The following is a 14,176-nucleotide window of genomic DNA, read 5'->3' as shown; positions in this document are numbered from 1 at the left end:
CAACAAGGCGGCACTGACAACATTTCCGTATTTCTAATGGAATGATCCCACCGCAGATTATTTCTTTTTTGTTGTTGTTTAAATCTTTATTGATTTTCAAACTTTGATAGTGCAATACAATTGGTAAAGCATAAAATACTGCATAGAACGCACTAATAACTATACAATTATTACACTAAACAGTCATTTACTCCCATCCTCATCTCAATTATTAATACAATAAAACATATGATGTGATTTCAATATTATAATTAAATAATTTAACTCCTCAAAGTACATTTCCCTCTCCCCACCCACCCACTCTCCCTGGATGTGTAAAGAAATCTAGTGAAAAGGGGAGAAACATGACCCTTACTGTAATGCAACAAAAGTAGTCAATGGACTCCAGACATCATTAAAGGACTTACTAGTCCCCAAACGTTCTGCCATCATTCTTTCATACTTATACGTGGTACACGCATTTACCCACCAAAAAGTATAATTAATCCTGTCATGGTTCTTCCAATTATGTGTGATCAGTTAAACAGCTATTCCCGTCATGATCAGGAAAAGGCGACTTTTATACTTTACATTACATTAGGGACTTCTATTCCGCCTATAACTTGCAGTTCAAGGCGGATTACAAAAGAGCTAACTGGACATTTCCAGTGAAGTTACAACAGTTTTGGGTTGTTGTTTTTTTTGGTTACAAGGGAGGAGAGGTACCTGGATTAATTCCGGAAGAACTTGCAAATTTGATATTAAATTGACTGTACGTTACTGTGTGATATAACAAATAGATTACAGTTAAAGTACAAATAAGATTACGTTACATTTCAGGAATCTGAATACTTGGTTGGTGTTTTGGGGAGGAAGAGATTATTTAAGTGGAGGTTTGGGGGGGAGAATTTATCTAGGAGGAGGGGGAAGGGTTGGGTTAAGATATCTGGATAAATTTTTTGAAAAGTAGGGTTTTGATTTCTTTTCGAAAAGTTTTGAAGTCGCCCGTTGCCGTCAACAGGTTGGAGGTGGAGTGGTTAAGTTTTGCTGCTTGCGTCACCAGAAGGTTATCAAACATCTTTTTGCGCTAAGTGCCCTTGAGTGGAGGGAAGGCAAAAGGGTTCGGAGTTCTTCTTCGTCTTGAGGTGAGGATCTGGTTTAGGTGGTTGTTTAGATAGGGGGGGCGATGGCAATTCATGTTTACATGTCTGATTATAATACCAAGAATACAGTTTCAAGACCACATCTGTTGGAAAAAAAATAACTAGACACTATTGGGACAATTCTATAAAGAAGATAGAAATGACACATGGACAAATTGTTCCTCATCCCCACGAGAACTCATTTTCCCGTCCCATCACTGCCCCATTCCTGCAAGCTCTGTCCTCATCTGCAGAAGCCTCAAACACTTTAAAATCATAAGTGTTCGAACTTGTGTGGTTAAGGGAGAGCTTTCAGGAAAGGGTCAGAGACAAAACTCGCAGGGACGAGGAAACTGAGTTCCTGCGGGAACAGGAACAAATTTGTCCCCATGTCATTCTCTAAAAGACCCTTCGGGTGAAACATGATGGCGGTATAAATCCCTGAAAGCATGACCACAAGTTTTAAGATAAGTATTTAAACTATTTATACACTAAGGTGGAAAAAAAGTATTTATAAATTTAATAGCAAAGTATGGAAGATCTGATGAGGAAGTAGTACATAAAGCCTGACACAATGAATTTGTATGAGTGCTAAGTGGTACTTCTGAGGATCTATAAACGTATTACTCACTGTGAAGAGAGTTAGGCGGGGTAAGAGAATATATACCCTTCCAATCTGAAGTTTGGTTATACTCTCACAGAAAATTTAACTTGAACTATTGTGCTGTTTGGTCAGTTCTTTAAAAGAAGACACAAACTATCATTAAGATGAGGTATTCTACCACAAGTCATGCTACTTTAGCAAAGGGTCCCATTTTATGCAATGAAATCCTGTAACACAACTCGTGGTAAGAAGTAAAATCTCTCATGTAAACAGTAACCCACATTAATAACTCCCCCCCCTAGACACCAAGAAATGCACATAAGCTAACATAATACTGGTGAATATCTGCATATGTGTGCATATATACCGTCAGAGAAAGGGCGGGACCGCCGGAAGAGGAAGCAGCGCAGGTGCAGGGCTCACAGAAGGGCCGGGACCGCCAAGAGGAAGCAGCAGGACACCGGTAGGAGCTTCTACATGATGGGGGGGGGTCGGGAGGCTGTGGGGGTGCGAGCGGTTCTTCAGGGTGGGGGTGCAGGTGCGGGTGGGAGTGCGTGCGAGCGGTCCTTCAGGGTGGGGGTGCGGGTGCGTGCGAGCGGTCCTGCGGGGGGGTGAATCGGACGTCGGGGGGGGCATCAGGCTTTCAGGGTGGGGACAGGACTTCAAGGGGGAAAGGAGAGTCGGGGGCGGGCGAAAGGAGAGTCGGGGTGGCCAGAGGAGAGTCGGGGCGGGCGAAAGGAGAGTCGGGCGGCGACGGGAGAGTCGGGGCAGCATGTGCGGTATACAAAATTTTTTTTACATATATTTCGGTTTCCCGCGCACTATACCCGTTATCTACGTGAAAATACGGTACTTGTAAATGCCAATATTCTGGCTATGCATTATTTTATTAAGTGGAGCCTAAATTCAATAGAGCGTTTCCCAAACTATGTGCTGTAACACATTGAGCTCACACTGTGAGGAAGACGCAAACCAGCTACCACCTTCCCCCAGCAGGAAATTTCTCTCCCAGCTAGAGACTTCGGAGAAGGGTTCAAAGGTAGGGAAGGATGCTGGATGCCTTGAAAGGGAGCGACTATGGGATGGTAGGTAAGGAAAAGGGAGATGCTAGAGCTGGGGGGCGGATCTTGCCCCCCCCCAACAAGCGACCTGAACAAACTGTGTGAATGGGCAAAAAGATGGCAAAAAGATGGCAGATGAGCTTCAATGTGGAGAAATGTAAGGTCTTGCACATGGGGAAAGGGAACCCCATGTACAGCTATACGATGGGAGGAAGGGTGCTGGGGAAAGGCACCCTAGAAAAAGACCTGGGGGTATTGGTGGATACAACAATGAAGCCAGCGGCGCAATGTGCAGCAGCCTCAAAGAAAGCAAACAGAATGCTGGGCATTATCAAAAAAGGTATCACTACCAGAACGAAGGAAGTTATCCTGCCATTGTATCGAGCAATGGTGCGACCACATCTGGAATACTGTGTCCAATACTGGTCACCGTACCTTAAGAAAGACATGGCGATGCTTGAGAGGGTCCAGAGGAGAGCAACTAGGATGATAAGGGGAATGGAGAACCTTTCATATTCCGAAAGGTTAGACAAACTGGGGCTCTTTACCCTGGAAAAGCGGAGACTGAGAGGAGACATGATACAGACGTATAAAATCATGAAAGGCATAGAGAAGGTGGAGAGGGACAGATTCTTCAGACTAGCGGGGACAACAAAAACAAGAGGTCATTCAGAAAAACTGAGAGGGGACAGATTCAAAACGAATGCAAGGAAGTTTTTCTTCACTCAAAGGGTGGTGGACACCTGGAACACGCTTCCAAATGAGGTAATAGGACAGAGTACAATACTGGGTTTCAAAATGGGACTGGATGACTTCCTGGAAGCGAAGGGGATTACAGGGTATAGATAGAAGGTCACTCTACAGGACATAAGCGAAAAGCGTATGACAGTTTTAGGGTATGAGCACTATCAGGTCCTGGATCTGAGGAGCCGACGCGTGAGCGGACTGCCGGGCACGATGGACCGACAGGGGCATTTCTTATGTTCTTATGTTGCCCCTGGTCTCACTAGAAAGTATGAGGAGGTTTCTGAGATTAAAGGCAGAGCTTCTCAACATTTTCAAGTCTGGGCTTCTTTAGATTTGGCTCCTCAAAGTGCTAAGGTGTGATTTTGAATGAAATCTCAGCTTATTTGTAGGATGGGACTCGAAAGCCTTACACTAGGCCTAACCTACTACTGGAAATCATTAGGCAAAGTTTTCAAAATCAACACTGAAAATCTGCAAAAGATTTAATGCAGTTTGACTCAGTTGTTCATTTCAGTCAATAAAATAATTTGACAACAAACCGCCAGGTATTTGAAGAAAAGTGTATGTAATGTTCAACGAAGCCTCAATTATACTACCAGTAAGAGACTGCAAAATGAACATTTCCTTTTTATACTGTCTTCGCCAGAAAATACACAGTTATATGCAGTACCTCCCATTCCTAAAACCCACGTTTTGTCAAGCATTTTCTGTCTATCGATTCCTTGGGGCTTGAGTGTTAGATTAGAGATCAGGGGCCAGGTGAAGAATTACACACAAAGGTTGGGGGATCTATGAAGACTCGGTATTCTTTTTTTTTTTTTTTTTTTTCTTAACCTCCGTTAAAAGTAGCAAATCCTGACACAAGAAAGGCCATCTTGACAAGAGAGCTAGAAAAAAAAAAATGTAATTGAACTAAATCTTTTGACAGATAATTGTAATGAGGATGTTATGCAAGACCGATTTTCAAGTGGAGCTTTGCAAATTGCATTCTGCTTTGCTCTCTCTGGGTATTAAACCGGGTAGGTAACTCAAGTTCCTACTCCATGCTGAAATACATCTTTTTGTGATTTATACAACACTGCAGACAATTAAAAGCAAACGGGTTTTCTAATTGTAAACAGATCCGACATCTCTGTTTAATACAATTATACACAAATGTATTCAGTTACTTGAAGACTTCCTGAGACATTACAGACAAGTTAACGAAGACAGTACAGGTTTTTCCTGCTAAATCAGTTGGAAAGTTCTACATTTCTGTAGTGCAATGTTTCTGCATCATACAGTATAATCTAAAGCAATGTACAGTACATTGATTTCAAGGCACTGAACTTCTAATTTCAAAAGTAAATAAAAGTACATAATTTTCAATGACATAGCTCAGTGGTTCCCAAACCTGTCCTGGGGGACCCCCAGCCAGTCAGGTTTTCCAGATATCCCTAATGAATATGCATGAGAGAGATTTGCATATAATGGAAGTGACAGGTATGCAAATCTCTCTCATGCATATTCATTAGGGATATTTGGAAAACCTGACTGGCTGGGGGTCCCCCAGGACAGGTTTGGGAACCACTGACATAGCTGCACTAATGACAGAGCAGCACCAAAGAGATAATGCATGTGTCTGTGGTCATGTGAAGTCCTAAAAATATTGGAAGTACTCGGGCACCCACAGAAATGGCGCCTAGGCTCCTAAGTCTCTTTTGATCAATGTAGATGATACACAGTAAATTGTGTTCTCATATCAAAATGTTGCTCTAGGATGAACTAGACAAATTCAATTTCTAAGTGGTATGTTCTAGACCAGTGGTCTCAAACTCAAACCCTTTGCAGGGCCACATTTTGGATTTGTAGGTACTTGGAGGGCCTCAGAAAAAATAGCTAATGTCTTATTAAAGAAATGACAATTTTGCATGAGGTAAAACTCTTTATATTTTATAAATCTTTCCTTTTGGCTAAGTCTTAATAATAATAATATTGTCATTTATAGCTAAATAGGCATATGATCAAGAAATTGTTTTATTTTACTTTTGTGATTATGATAAACATACCGAGGGCCTCCAAAGAGTTCCTGGCGGGCTGCGAGTTTGAGACCACTTCTATAGGCTAAGGCTCTTAACACCTGCATTGTGATGTCATAGAATATGATGGCAGATAAAGGCCAAATGGCCCACCCACAGCATCCATTATCTCCTCCTCTTCCTATTGGCTAAGGCTCTTAACATTTGCATCTCCTCTTCCTATAGGCCAGTGGTCTTCAACTCAAACCCTTTGCAGGGCCACATTTTGGATTTGTAGGTACTTGGAGGGCCTCAGAAAAAAAACAGTTAATTTCTTATTAAAGAAATGACATTTTGCATTTATAGTTTATAAATCTTTCCTTTTGGCTAAATCTAAATAATAATATTGTCATTTATAGCTAAAGAGACATATCATCAAGAAAATGTGTTTTTTTTAACTTTTGTGATAATGACAAAAACATACCGAGGGCCTCAAAATAGTACCTGGCGGGCCGCATGTGGCCCCCGGGCCGTGAGTTTGAGACCACTGTTCTAGACCACCCTGCAATTTAACTTTGTGACTGTCCCTCAGGGGACTACCAGCAGTTTGAATGGAAACAGTTAGGGAAGCGGTGACAGGTCAAATGCGCGCAAGACAATAGCGCGTGGACAAAAACGCGCAAAGACAATATCACGCGAGACAACTGAGCGCAACGATAACTCAGCGCAAGACAATTGAGCGCAATGATAATTGAGCGCAACGATAACTCAGCGCAATGACAATTCAGCGCGCCTCTAGATGGCGCCTGGCGAACGAAGGCCACGCACATGTACTGCACGTTAACACGTGATCAAGCAGATACAGAGATGCTGAGAGAGGCAGCAATTAGATAAATATTCTGTTTCTGCCTGCTTTATCAGTGCAAACCAGGGGAGGGCTACAGTCTCAGCTGATATGGGAGAATGAGGTTATAGCTATCCAGAAAGACAGCGGGCGAGCTTACCACTATTAGGGATATAGAAGTAATTGGAAAAGGTGAACCAGCCTGACCCTGGCCATATAGGTAAAATTCATCTGGGACCTAAAATCCCCCAATGACCCAGAAATTATAGTGACCAGGGAGAGAGAAGAGAACAGACCGTTCAGCTGCTGGGCTACAGATGGCGATTCGCTTGAAGTGATGGAGAGGGTAGCACCACTGGCTGCTCTTAGCAGAAGGAGAAATCTCTTAATCTGAACACCACTCACTCTATCTCCATTTGAAGAGACACACATGGCACCACTTCTGGTGCTCTCTGTTCAGCTATTTCTAAAAATTTAGCAGCATACACACTCTTACCCTTTATTCCAATGATCAGGGTCACAGGACCCAAATATAATGTGCATGATAAAACATGACGGGCATTGACGTATGATACCACCTTGTTCGGTAAAAGTCAAATATCAGCTTGAAATAATAAATTTCTCTTTTATAATGACAGGGGTTACTATTCAACTCATTTCGAAGAATTGGAAGAACTGGGATAGGTTAAATTACACTTTCTGGTGGGAATCTCTCCGTTATACTTTTAAAATGGAACATTTGATGGCCGTACAACAGGGATGGTATAAGAAATTTATGGATGTTTGGGAACTATTGATTAAGTTCTGTAAGGAATGATAACTGATTTGATTTTATTGACTTTTAGGCATACACATCCAGGGTGGGTACGAGGGGGGAGAGTTTTGCATTGGAATTTCATTCGGGGAATATATGGAAGGTTTCCTGTAGGTATGTTGTTTTTCCGATTATTTGGGGGGGGGAAGTAGTTGTGCATCAATGTTTAAGTTTAATGTAAATTTCATGTAATATTATGTATATTGAAATTGTTTGTTTGCACAATGGTAGTTTGGAAATTTAATAAAGATTAAAAAAAAAAAAAAAGACGGGCATGCATCTAATTTTTACAACTACAAATCGAGATGTTTTCCATTACGTGGTTGCATCTTCGAAATGATTGGACAGATTCACAGTACAATCTACCTCATTCATTTAAGAAAAGCCTTGGGAAGATCTTTAGGTGTCGACGTGGAATACTTGATCCTTAGCAGCAATAAATCTGAGGTCTTCCTCTCATCAAAAAGCTTAACGCTTAAAAGTTAGTGTTGAAATTTAATGTTTATATACCCTGGGGGTTACAAAAACAAGGGGGCACGTGAGCTCGACCTAACCATCTATTCATAGTAGAAAATGTCAGTACAAAATTCCGGGCACCATTCATGAATCGGAATCCATCACTGAAGCAAAGTGGAGAGAGAGTATAAAAAAAAACAAACCTCCCTCTATAGCTTGAGTTTATGTAGAACCAGTGGCCATGATTTATCCTTCCTTGTCACACATCTTGTTCTCTGCCACGACTTGGTTTATTTTCTTTGAACTTACTGCCTTGGGGTAGGTATATGATACACAAAAGCAGGGGGGGGGGGGGAGCCTACAACAGCTTGGGTTTCTGATATAATAGACAAATCACTTTTTGACAATAAAAACTAACATGGCAAAACACACTGCCACATCCATTTTTCAGCCAGTCATACAGAAAGTTCAGATCAAGCCTAGGGTGAAGAGGCATTTCAGTCTTGTCAAGTTTCAACATATGGCCTCCATTCAAGCAAAGGAAGGGCCAATGATCAACGCCACTCTGTTGGGTGTGGGGGAAAAGTGCAAACTCTAGGTACATAAAGATGGTTAAAAATTGGTAGCAGACAGAGTTTAAGAGGGACCAGGAAGAAAGTTTCATTAGAAGAATTCTACTAAGAAAGAAGTAGGTTCTTTTGAGCACCTAAAATATTTTTGTGCATGCATATACCTACAAATTAATACGGTACATAAAGTATTGGGGGCAATTCTATAACGATGTGCCTCTATTCAAGTACTCCAATGCTGTGTAGGGAGTGCTCATTTCATAAACAGTATCCGGGCCCAGTGGTGTAGCAAGGGTGAGAGGCGCCTGGGGTGATGCCACCTCCCCATTCCTTCCCTGGTCTCCCTGCCTCGAGCGTCCCTTCCCTCGTACCTTTTTAACACTTCCGTCGCGAGCACCATCACCAACTTGCTGCCCGCATTGGCATCGGCTCTCTCTCTGATGTCGCTTTCTAAGCGTGGGACCCGGAAGTGACATCAGAGGGAGAGACAATGCTGGCACGAGCAGCAGGTAGGAGTTGCTGCTCGCACCAGCGAAGAGCTAGAGGTATTGGGGGGGGGAATGAAGGCATGCGCATGGCATGGGAGGAGTGGAAAGGAGTGTGGGGGGAGAGGAGTGGAAAGGAGTGTGGAGGGAGAGGAAGACGGGTGCCGGAGCTTCCACCAAGATGGCACCTGGGGCAGACCACCCCCCCCCCCTCTTATTACACCACTGTCTGGGCCCCCAGATTTTGTGAAAAAATACTAGCCTAAACTTGTATTGGCACTCCTAAATTTATGCACGACCATTTATGCTAAGTCAATAGAAACACAGAAAATGATGACAGATAAAGGCCATATGGCCTATCCAGGCAGCCCATCCATATCATCTGCTCTCTCTTCCTTCCACAAGCCTGTCCCATGCTTTCTTGAATTCAGATAAATGGGCATCCCTAAGTGCACCTTGTAACTTATAGTATTCAGTACGCTGTGTGCATAAGCCCTTCCCTTTGTTTACCCCCTTGAAGTTAAGTGCCATAGCACTTCAAGTTTTAAGTTTATTTAAATCTCGATATACCACTCAACACAGTGCTTAGGGGAAGTTTACATATAAATAGATATACTAGTTAGTAGGAGATGAAAGAGAGAAGAGGATAAATAGGAGAAAAAAGGGAATTCCAAAAATGAGAGGAAAGAAAGAGGAGAATAGTGTTCCTTGCAGGCTGCTAGCTCAGCTGCATCCTGGAGGTAGGCAAAGGATGGAATGGAGCTAAAGAAGGGAGGAAGGATGTCATTATTCAAAAATATCTTTGAATAGAAATGTTTTGAGGGCAGATTTACATCTGCCAACTAAAGATGAGAAGGGAATGAATTCCATGAGGAAGGGCCGGTCACCAAGAAAATGCTGCTCTATTTATAATCAAGTGAACAATATATTAGAAAATCCAGTGGCATTGATGTACGATACCATCCTATTTGGTACGTTAATGAGGGCTGAAAGCCAAATATCTGCCCAAAATAACAAACTTCTCTTTATAATGACAGGGGCTGCCATACAACTCATTTTGAGGAATTGGAAGGACTGTGATAGATTAAATTACACTTTCTGGTGGGAATCTCTTTGTTATACTTTTAAAATGGAGCGCATGATGGCCATACAACAGGGACATTATAAGAAATTTATGGATGTTTGGGAGCCATTGACAGATTTCTGAAAGGAGTGATTGTTGTTTTTGCCCTTTGATCATGCACATCTAGGGAGGGTGGGTGGGAGGGGGATGGGGAGTTATTTTTATTTAGAGTGCAATTGTCGGGTATGTATAAAGGGGGAGGTTGATATATGTATTTTGTCATAAATATAATTTGTTAGAATTTAAGGGCTCCTTTTACGAAGCCGCGTTAGCGGTTTAACGTGCATAATAACGCGTGCTAAACTGCCTGCTACGCTAGCCGCTACTGCCTCCTCTTGAGCAGGCGGTAGTTTTTCGGCTAGCGCGGGGGTTAGCACGTGATAAGTCACGTGTGATAAAGCCGCTAACGCGGCTTCGTAAAAGGAGCCCTAAGTGTTGTTAAAGTGTAAAATGTCTGTAAAATGTTGCACTTATTTTTGGCTTTAAAATGAATAAAGATGAAAAGAAAAGAAAATGCTGCTCCTAGAAGATTCCTATGTAATTTGTCTGATAGATGGGACAAAAAGCAAATTCAAAGGGTGTGTGCATAAAGCACACAACCCTGCATGTTACAGAATTCCCTTTCACATGAACATGAAAATCCAAGGATGCCATATTTGCCTGCTGTGATACACCTGAGAAATGATGGTCCTAAGTATGACACAGTTAATACTAAAATTCACTCAAAAAATGAAAAAAAGAGGCAAGAAAACTCAGCTATATAACAAAAGTAGAGTGACTAAAAAGGAATTTGTCATCAACAATAGAATAGTCACTCCATATGCCCAAACGGCAAATAATCTTAAAAAGATATGTTAAACTGTTATTGAAAATCATGCTGAGATATGAAGGCGAAAATACCGCCTCACCACCCAATCATTGCATTATTCCAGTGGTTCCCAACCCTGTCCTGGAGGACCACTAGGCCAATCGGGTTTTCAGGCTAGCCCTAATGAATTTGCATGAAGCAGATTTGCATGCCTTCCACTTCCATTATATGCAAATCTCTCTCATGCATATTCATTAGGGCTAGCCTGAAAACTCGATTGGCCTAGTGGTCCTCCAGGACAGGGTTGGGAACCACTGCATTATTCAATACAGTGTCAAAATGATGGTATCCCGCGCTAAGGGTTATAGTCTTCTGGGCGGCTTACAGTCTAAAAACCAGCAAGCTAATTTACATAGGGGTCCTTTTTATTAAGGTGCGCTATCAATTTTGCGTACACTAACTGCTATGATGCCCATAGGATATAATGGATGCTTTAGAATTTACCATGTGCTAATCTTTAGCGCGCCTTGATAAAAAGGACCCCATAGTCTATTTTTAAAAAAATGTTAAAATACAATAATCAAAATAAGATTAACTAAAAGTTTCAATCAAACAGCAACATAAAACTATTTAATATTTATTTAGTCTGTTGTCTCCTGGGTTCTCTCCATGCCAAACCTCCCCTAATCATACACATATGCATCAGAGAAGGGAAATGTTTTTAAATCTGTTTTAAATTTATCCAAATTCCCTAGCAATCTAGTTGTTAACGGTAAACCATTCCAGAGTTGAGGGCCCTTCACGGAAAAAGTTGCAGCTCTAATGTGTTCATGAACTATTTCACGGTACGATGGTACCATAAGGCGTTTTTGATTTTCTGATCTGAGAGATCTTAACGGCATATACGTCTTTGGCAGTTAGTGTGTGCTAGTGCGCTTGTCACCCTTTGATGAATCCCTCCCCCCCCCACCTAAATGCTAAGAAGCCCATTTTATTTATATCTACGCAGATGACATGCAGCTACTCGTATCCATTGAACCCAATTTACCCACAGCCCTGAATAAACCAACTACCTTTCTATCATCTATTCAACAAAACTTTGCTTGAACCTAAATAAAACCGAGCTTCTTTGGGTTCCTAACACAAGTTGGCACATACCCGACATCAAAATATCTTTTGAGAAATATGAACTCCTCCTCAAATCACAAGTCAGAAACCTTACCCTCCTCAGATCACAAGTCAAAAACCCTTGAATACAGCTAGTTTACTTATTCTGATCCCCCAAATCCAAGCAACTTTCAAGAGTTGCTTACCATTTGCAAGAAATATGCTGCCTTTCTCCATACTTTGAAAAGGCGACTCTTGTCTAAGTTGTGCATTAGAGAATGACACGGTGACAAAATTCATCACCGTTCCCGTCCCCACAGATAACCGCGGGAAATAATTCCATGTCATTTTTTAGTGTCTATTTCAACCTCAGTCCTCCTACACCAGCATTCTTCAAAGCAAAGCTTGCGGGTCAGTGGTTGTGGCCATTCATACTCTGATTCTTATGTGAGCCAAGGATAATGAAGCCATTGTGACATCACTGATGTGATTGGCTCTTAGGCACTGGTGGAATGAGGCATTATGACATCACAATATCTACTCTGGATACCAGAGACTGTCATTCTGTAATGTTTGTTTCAACCTCGGTCCTTCTACGCCAGCATTCTTCAAAACAAAGCTTGCGGGTCAGTGGTTGTGGCCATTCATACTCTGATTCTTATGGGAGCCAGGGATAATGAAGCCATTGTGACATCACTGATGTGATTGGCTCTTAGGCACTGGTGGAATGAGGCATTATGACATCACAAGATCTGCTCTGGATACCAGAGACTGTCATTCTGTCATCACAAGTGTTTGTTTCAACCTCGGTCTTCTACACCAGCATTCTTCAAAGCAAAGCTTTCGGGTCAGTGGTTTGTGGCCATTCATACTCTGATTCTTCCCTCTCTCCTTAAAGAACGAGATGAAGATGGTTTCCCGCGGTTATCCGCGGGGACGGGAACGGTGATGAATTTTGTCACCGTATCATTCTCTATTGTGCATGCCATGATAATATGAAGACTAGATTATTGTAACGCACTCTACACTGGTCTGACTATAAAGGGTCTGCACCAGCTACAATGGATTCAAAATGCCGCAGCAAAACTAATAGAAGGTTGTAAGTGACATGACCACATTACACCATTTTTGCAAAAAACTTCACTGGCTACCAATACAATACAGAGACATTTTCAAAACATCCTAATTGTCAGGACATCCAACCGATGATTTTCGAACCCGTCTTTCTGGACATCTTACAAGGCGTCCTAGCTGCTGTGCATCCAAACGTAGAAACATGACGACAGATAAAGGCCAAATGACCCATCCAGCCTGTCCAACCACAGGATAAGAACATAAGAATTGCCATACTGGGACAGACCGAAGGTCCATCAAGCCCAGTATCCCGTTTCCAACAGTGGCCAACCTAGGTCCCAAGTCTTCCAGTCTCAAGGTCCTCTTGCAATTTTTCACAATCCTCTTGCGATTTAACAACTTTGTGTCATCAGCAAATTTAATTATCTCACTAGTTGTTCCCATCTTTAGATCACTGATAAATATGTTAAAAAGCAGCGGTCCAAGCACAGACCCTTGGAGAACCCTACTCTTTATTTGTTTAGCACAAATTCATTGAACTTTTCTGCATGAACCTTCTAATGTATTTAATAAGGGGAGAGCCTCAGATCCCCGTGCGTTGCAAGCTTCTGCAACCGCACTGGAAAGGGAAAAATTCCTCACTACCGGTAGCTCTTAATCCCCCTCCCGTCCCGCAAATGTTGCTCCACTAAGTTCAGAACAACAAAAAAACAAAATTCAAGCTACTTAACTGCAGGCAGGGTCGATTGATAGTTTTTGAAATGTTACTGCATCTCTGCCAGTCCTTGCCGACATCAAGCTAGCTGCCGTTTCGCCCACAAGCTGCGTCAGGGCTCTGGACCAGTATCTGCAAAAATGAAAATAGAAAAGTGGCAGAGAACATGTTTGTCTGCAGAAAAACATTTAAAATGAAAGTGTAACTTACAGCAGCGTACTATCTTACACATTTTTTCTAAGCATCTCTGGAGTGATTTGAGCTGTTTTTTATGGTTAACATCATCTTTGAGGATCCAGAGTTTATTGACATGACTAGTGACTGTAAATTTTAAGATTTGGCACCCGACATGGCAGCGAGGCTTCTAACTCGCCAGTCAGCTGTAAACAATTGAATGTGCATTACGTGGCGACATCAGATGTCATTTAAGTTGAGCGGCTTCACCTGGGGCTGACTCTGCCATAGTGAGCATGTAAGATAGTACGCTGCTGTAAGTTACACTTTCATTTTAAATGTTTTTCTGCAGACAAACATGTTCTCTGCCATTTTTCTACTTTCATTTTTGCAGATACTGATCCGGAGCCCTGACGCAGCTTGTTATCTTGTTGCCGATGTTACCTTGGGTGATCATCTGGCATCCAGTGATCACTG

The 14,176-nt window shown here is 42.0% G+C and overlaps 1 protein-coding gene across 2 annotated transcripts in view; it reads right to left on the bottom strand.

Annotated features, from left to right (window-relative positions):
- Nucleotides 1–14,176, bottom strand: part of IL1RAPL2 (interleukin 1 receptor accessory protein like 2) — a 1,030,535-nt gene that overhangs the window by 974,644 nt on the left and 41,715 nt on the right. The window lies entirely within an intron of this gene.

This window comes from Geotrypetes seraphini, chromosome 5 (assembly GCF_902459505.1).
Source record: "Geotrypetes seraphini chromosome 5, aGeoSer1.1, whole genome shotgun sequence".
Lineage (NCBI taxonomy): Eukaryota > Metazoa > Chordata > Amphibia > Gymnophiona > Dermophiidae > Geotrypetes > Geotrypetes seraphini.
The sequence above is the reverse complement of the archived record's forward strand: the minus strand, read 5'-3'. Positions and strand labels throughout refer to the sequence as shown.